We start from the raw sequence: 7285 nt of genomic DNA on the forward strand, positions 1-7285 counted from the left end.
GGCGCCTGTAGTCCAGCTACTTGGGAGGCTGAGGCAAAAGAATCGCTTAAGCTCAAAAGTCTGAGGTTGCCGTGAGCTGTGACGCTACAGCACTCTACCCAGGGCAACACAGTGAGACTCTGTCTCAGAAAAGAAAAGAGGGTCTTTATGTAACAAATGCAATCAATGTAACCTGGTTCTTTGTACCCTCAATGAATCCCCAATTAAAAAAAAAGTTTTTAATTTAAAAAAATTAAAAATCTCCAGGCCCAGAGACAACCTGGAAAGGAACAGCCCACAGGGTGAGGAGTCTCTTACAGAGGATTTTATTTAACGCAGCCTCTGGAGACAACTACTCTCTTACTGGGCAAGGGGCTGGACAGACTTTTCTGCCCTCACGGAGGCTATGCAGTAGTGCCACAAAACGAGGTGGCCACTAGGAAGCTTGAGCCCCGGGGAGCCAGGGCAGGGAGGGGCGTGCGGCCGGCGAGGCACAGGTGTCAACCGCGGTGGAGAGAGGAGGGGGAGGAAGGCGGGGCCGGGGGAAGGCGGGGCGGGAGGAGATGGGGCGGGGCCAGGGGCCGGGAGGAAGGCGGGGCCTAGGGGGAAGGCGGGACCGGGGGAAGGCGGGGCCGGGGAAGGTGGGGCGGGGGGAAGGCGGGGCCGGGGGAAGGTGGGGCGGGAGGAGATGGGGCGGGGCCAGGGGGGAGGCAGGCTGTGGGGGAAGGTGGGGCCGGGAGGAAGGCAGGGAGGTGGGGAAGGCGGGGCGAGGTGGAAGGCGGGGCTGGGGAAAGGTGGGTGGGGGGAAGGCGGGGCCTGGGGAAGGCATGGCCAGGCATGTTGCCCTCCAGTGTAATGCAGGAGCCCATCTCTTCTTCATCAGTATAATGATGCTGTGATTCTAAATTGTCCTCCATATAATCGTCCTCTCAAGTTGCTAATTTCGTCTTGTTAACGCTACATAATGTAAGTTTTCTGACTAACTCTGATGATGAGGAGGAGGATGATATTTGGGATTTTCCAAAAGGTTTAAAGCCCCTACGGGTCAGAGGAATCCACCAAGTTCACTCATTACAGTGACTTTCAATTCATCAAAATCGAATATTCATCTTATACCGTAGCAGGCACACATTGTAGGAGGGGCTGTAGCGTGTTTCCGGATTCACACAAACACATTTCTAGGTTTAATTCTTCTTATGTTGTGCATTGCATTTCAAAATAAAAATGCATGTCAGTTCTTTAACAAGCACCTATTATGTGTATGCAATTTCAATAATATCGGTGTGCTTAGAAGGTTTTTGAAAATAACTTATGTTCTCCTATTTTTTACAGTAACGTTAATGTAATTTAAAATATTTTGCTATTTCTTCAATTCGATGTCCTGAATATATTTTTCGCATTCGGTCTGACTGTGTAATGTTCCAGGCTTACCAGCAGATGGTGGTGTTGGATCGAGAGCTGCACTAAAGCCGCGCGTGTGATTTTCAGAAACACGGATAAATTCTGGAGAAACCTGGGAGCCACGATATGAACCATATCATTTCAGAGTTAGCAGACCCATTATTGAGAAATTTGTCCTACCTGCTTATTTTACAATGAGAATTCAGACCCAGAAAAGACAAAGATTAGAAATAGACTCATTTTAACGATGACCAAAACAGAAGAAAATACACTTTATATCCCTTAAAATTATACAAGTGCTATGCACCGCATTTTTGTGTCTCCCAAGATGCATATGTGAAAGCCCTGGGGCCAGGAGGATGGGGCCTCCACAGTGGGGTTAGCGCCGCAGAAGAAGGGAGACCAGCACCCTCCCTGTCCCTGAGGACACGGTGAGCCAGGAAGGGTCCCCACCAGACACAGACCCTGCCCCTCCCTGGGGGCCTCCAGCCTCTGCACGTCTGTGTGACCCGGACACCCTTTGGCATTTCCTGAGGGCAGCCCCTGATGATTGATACCACGAGCTGCCAGGGACATGGAGATTCATGTCACAATTTTGTGTGGTAAAATAAATTAAAAGAGAAAACAAATTATTTTTCATTAAATGGCCCAGTGCCAGCCAGATGAAGGCCATGGGTAAGTGGGCTGGGCTGGTGTGGGACCCTCTCAGTGGGGACTTGGGTCACCTCCAGTGACTTGCCTCCCTCTGTTCTAACCCGGAGAAAAGGTGTTGCTGGCTCTGCAGCCAGACATCTTGGGATGGGGAAGTGTGAATGGAAGGGTAGATATTGCAGAAAGCAAAACTCCTCTCCCTCGGCCCTTGTCACAGCTGCTTCCAGTTTTGACAGCTCACGGTAGAAAATACGTGGTGCTTTTCAGCCCAAGACACACACATGCATGTGTGCAATGGTTCCTGACCTTTCATTCCCATGACAAGCACTGACATCCCTCATTCTACTCTACTGCAACATTAGGTGCTGGCTACACCCAGCTAACTGACTCCCTGACATCCAGATAGGGCCAATCCTGAAGTTGAAAGGCACTGACCTATAAGGTGGTTGTGCAATGCTGGTGTCCCTGTGGATAGACCTGCCTGACACCCTCCTCCCTCCTGTCTTTGAGGCTGTGAGCACCTCCCCCCACCAGCCAGGAAGGCACTACGACCACAGCCCACCACCAGCCCCTCAGCAGGCAGGCAGTGCCCGGCCCGACCCACGGCGGTCCCTCCAGCCAGTGGAGCCCACAACAGCAGAGGCAGCCAGGTGGGATAAGCAGCAGGTCCCTCCCTCTCTGCTCCTCCTGGGGCCCTGGGAACCCCTGGTGCTACTTCACACTCCCACGGCAAAGGAGCAGGATGGAAGGGGGTAAAGTGTCTGCACAGCCCACCAGGCCGAGCCACCGCCAGCTATGCATCTACGGCCATCCCTGATGGGAGCCAGCTCCTGAAGGGTGAGAGCCACCGTCCTTCTGGATCATAAACCCACACTGTTGCTCCCACACTGGCCACATGAGCAGCCAGGGAAGTCCAGGAGTACAATAACGGCGGAGAAGGGTTCTGCTCTCCAGGACTCCTGGTTTAAAAGGTTGTCCAAAAACAAACTAAGTAGTAAACTGATTAACTTATGATTAATGGAGTACTGATAATTTTTTTCTAACAATTCAGTGCTTTTAATCATTAATTTTGATGAACAATGAGGTTACATAAATGAGTAAATAGAGCAAATTAACTACAAATTATAATTGTGCTGTGAAGGAGTCGTGACTCCCAACAGCGACTCCATCGCTGGGTCCCTCAGAGCAGCTCCCAGACACCCCTGGGGAGGTGGCTGGTCACTGAGGGTCAGCAAGTGGTCAGACATCCACAGAGGAGCCAGGTGGCCTCAGAGCAGTGGGAGATGGGACCAAAGCCTCTGGAAGTTTGGTGAGGAAATCTCAGGCACATCTGCCTTCCCAGAGCGCTGTGACTGGTGAGTAAGTGAAGGCTTGAGGAAAGACACAGGGGCCAGTGCGGGGGTCTCCCCGGGTCGGGGGTCTATCTGGGGGTCTGTTGCACATCCTCCCTAATTGTTCCAGGAGCGGCGGCCCCATTGGGATACACAGAGGCTGCTCATGGAGTCTCTGGTTTGCAGACGGCAGCAGGAGTGAGGAGCCCAGCAGGCAGGTGCTAACCTGGAGACCTCGCTGTACCCAAGTGGGGAACCCTGGGGTACTGCCGGGGCAGGAACCGGTGGCATTCGTGGCTAGTGGGAGGGTCCCATGATGTAGGGCTCTTGGGCAAAAGGTGGGCAGAAATAGAGACGGTCCGGTGAGGGCGTGTGAATCTCCACATCTCAGATCCTGGCAAGGGCTGGGTCTGACCTAAAGAAGGGCTGGGATGGCAGGGAAGACACACAGGCATGTCTGCTCCCAGGCTTCTGCAAGAGACGGAGGAAGTAGGCAGGTTGGTTTCTGCCCTAGACTTAGAAGTAACCAGGATAACCAGGGTTCCCCACTGCCCAGAAGACAGCTCCAGCATCTGCAGGCCTTGTGGGGAGCAGTGAAGTCCTTCCCACACCCTGAGCTAAGGTGCCTCTGCTCCAGCTCAGGCCCTGGTCCACCCAGCATATTGAATGCCAGGCCAGGTCAGTTCTCCGCGAGGCTGCCTTGATTCTCTGTCTCCACTGGTGGCTGAGCACACATCCCTGCACCCCACTCCCCCGCTCCATTCCCTTCTGGCCAGCTCCCCACCCCCTCTAGGCAGCAACCTTGCCTGACAGATCTCAGCAGGCTAGGACACCTCTTCAGGGCCTCTGACGTCTAGATGGGCTATTTCTCCTCCACCTCTTCCCCTCTGCACACTCAGACCACCCACTGGCTGAAATGATGACTTCTGTAAGTGCTTTTATATGCTCCATTCCTTCCAAGAGTCAAATACCTAGTGCATTAAACCCAGACAGAGGGACATTGGAGTAACAACAAATAATTATCAGCTAGAAAAGACAGAGAGAGACAGAGGGAGAGAGACTGAGAGACAGAGAGAGAGAGGGAGGGAGAGAGGACCATTCGTTCTGTCTCAAGGGCTGAGGGTCACAGAGAAAGCCCAGTGGTACAAGTCACAAACCACTAACCTCTCACCCCTGCTGCATCTCCTTTTCAAAAGGACACAGTAAGCATCATCAAAGGAAACCCTAATTGTTAATGAAAAGTGTAAAGAATTATCAAGTATCTGTTCTTCACTGCAATGATCTCCTTAACCAGCAGAAGCCACTAAGATTTTTCTCATTTGTCCCTGAATGCCAGGGCTGTGGCAGAGGGGGCAGGGTGGGGACCCTGACGGTGGCATAAAGAATGTGCCATTGTCTGCCGGCCCCCACCGCGCCCTTCCGCACAGAGAAAGACAATGGACACTGCTCTGCTCTGCTTTCCTGTCCCGTTTGCAGAGAGGGTGGTCTGTGGCAAGTGAGAGGCAAGAAGAAAGCGTCTGTGCGCAGAGCACGGCCTGGGGCCTGCGCTGTTCACACACAACCTGGAAGGAAAAGGCACTCGTGGGAGTGGAAGTGCAAGGCCGCTGCTGCCTCTGGGTGTCTGCAGATCTGCTCCGTAGTGGTTATGATCCACTCTACCCGGAGTTTCCAGGACTTTGTTGCCCTTTTGAAAACCCATGAAAGCTGCGTGCCGCGCTGTGTTTCCATGCGGGTCACTTCCAGATTAGCATGTAACACTCTTTCCTGGTCGGAGGAGTGTGAAAACCCGTGGAGTGGGGTGGGAGGGCTCTCACGGTTCATGTCACACAAAGGAAAGCTGATCCCAGAGCGGCACACAGCTCACTGTCCACAACACACAAGTGAGCACAGGAATCACAGAGTCACAACGTTTTTCAGGGCAAACATTTTCTAAGTAGCAACAGCTGTCGGCCCACTGGCAGGAAGTGGAACCTGACTCTTGACCTTACAATTCCCAGGAAATGTATTTAAAGGAAAAGAACATTTTTAAGTGGACAGACTTTATACGAAGTTAACCCACTTATTATTCCAGAGGGTTCTGCTGTCTAAAACCCAAGAGAAAACATGCAAGTGTTTAATGATCTGACACTGAAATCTGATTGATAGACACGGTGTACACTTTGTGACACAAATGACAGATGAAGGGTCCCTTTGTTTGTACCGTCAGGGCATCCGCCGGACATCTAACTGCCCCGAGCACCCAGACAAAAGGGCTTCTGCCATGCCGTCCTCGCTGGGCAGCCTGCGCCGGCTTCCTGCTGGCTGCTACACGCTTTCCATTTCCTGTATGTGATCACTGCTTGTTTACCGTGCAATTGTACAGATCAACACACGGCAATTATTTCCTTCCATATACTTGAAACTTTCATGGCATTCTCCTTGAAAAATATTTCCCCATCAGGCACTATGAGTTTGGTCTTAGAAAATATTTTGTATTTTGTTTAATGTCTATTTGACTATGTTAGGGTGCTAGATGGATAAACACATACAGCAATAGATGGATGGACAGGGAGAGACATGACTCATATGTAAGGTGAGATTTGTGTTGGATCCTCTCCACTTATTTTAATAATTCATTCTAGTTTAGCCTTTAGAGTTTGCTACCAATTAAATTCTAAAGCGAGGAAACTCTGTTTCATATTTTCTCTGGAATGAAATTCAGGGTGGGGACCAAGGGGGAGGTAGGTCTGGTCTTGCAGGTGTCAGCAAGGGGCTTCAAGCCCCCAGGAAGGCAGTCAGGGGCCTGGACATTTGGGCTCATTCTCTCTGCTGGGCAGGGTCTGGTGCAGGGGGAGCTGCTGGCTCCGGGGACACAGGCTGGAGTAGGAACCTAGGTCAAAGGAGGGAGGGGGACTGCAAAGGGACAGAGCAGCCAGGACTGAGAGGAGGACCACAGTGTCCAGCCAGGGCTTAGGACAAAGGCCTGGAGCCACAGCCGGCACCTTTGGATCCTGTCGACCCTGGGCTGGAGGACACCTCGCTCTGTGTTCACAGCTGCAGCGGAAGACAGAGCCCGCTACTCTCAGGGGAGATGGAGCCAAGCACCGAACCATGGGGTCACAAAAGCCATAGCCTGACCTTAGCGTGGACAGGAAAAGACCACTGGAAAGCATTTCCTTCTGTTCTCTTAGGTCTTTCTGACTCCTTGGAAGATTAAGAGACCTACCTGTACATTATAGGTGGAGTTTTTCCTTTATAAAATGTTATCATCTTTCCTTCACCGTCTGATTAGTCTCTGGTTAGCTAACAGTTCTGGCCCATGTGATGCTCCTCTTTACATCACTCTTCTCACCCATATCTAAACAGGGGATTGCTGTTAGTGTCCCTATTGGGGAAACGAGGCACAGAGTGTCCTGAGTGATTTGCCATCTGGCCTGTTAGCAGTGGTGCCCTGGCCCATGGCCTCTGCTGGGAAGTGCAAGGGCTTCCTTTATTAGCCAACAGCACAGCACACCAGGCCCAGAGCTGGGCATCTCTGCAGCGTCTTGAGTGACTTCAAGGAACTCTTCTCATCACCACTCCTGCATGTACATGAGCCCTGGGCTAAAGAAGGGGAGGCCACAGGCTGAGGAGGAAACCAGGACACATCTCTGACTGTTCACTGAGGTCCCAATGCCTTGGACTGCCCTCAGTCAGTGGACTCACAGAAGGATTCTGGGCACTTTGAATGAAAGCCTCATGTCCAGTCTCTAGGAGGCAAAGTCCACTCTGCGGCCAACTCCAGAGCCAGACGCGTGTGGGTGGAGCACAGCCGCCACTCTCAACTCGCGCCTAAGTCTGGGAAGGCTGACACGTGCAGAGGAAGCAGTGCCTTTACCAATTGGCCAGTGGTGGAGGCTCGGAGAGTGTCTCCTAGTCATGCTGAGTGTCCTGGGGGGACCATA

This window comes from Nycticebus coucang, chromosome 7 (assembly GCF_027406575.1).
Source record: "Nycticebus coucang isolate mNycCou1 chromosome 7, mNycCou1.pri, whole genome shotgun sequence".
NCBI lineage: Eukaryota > Metazoa > Chordata > Mammalia > Primates > Lorisidae > Nycticebus > Nycticebus coucang.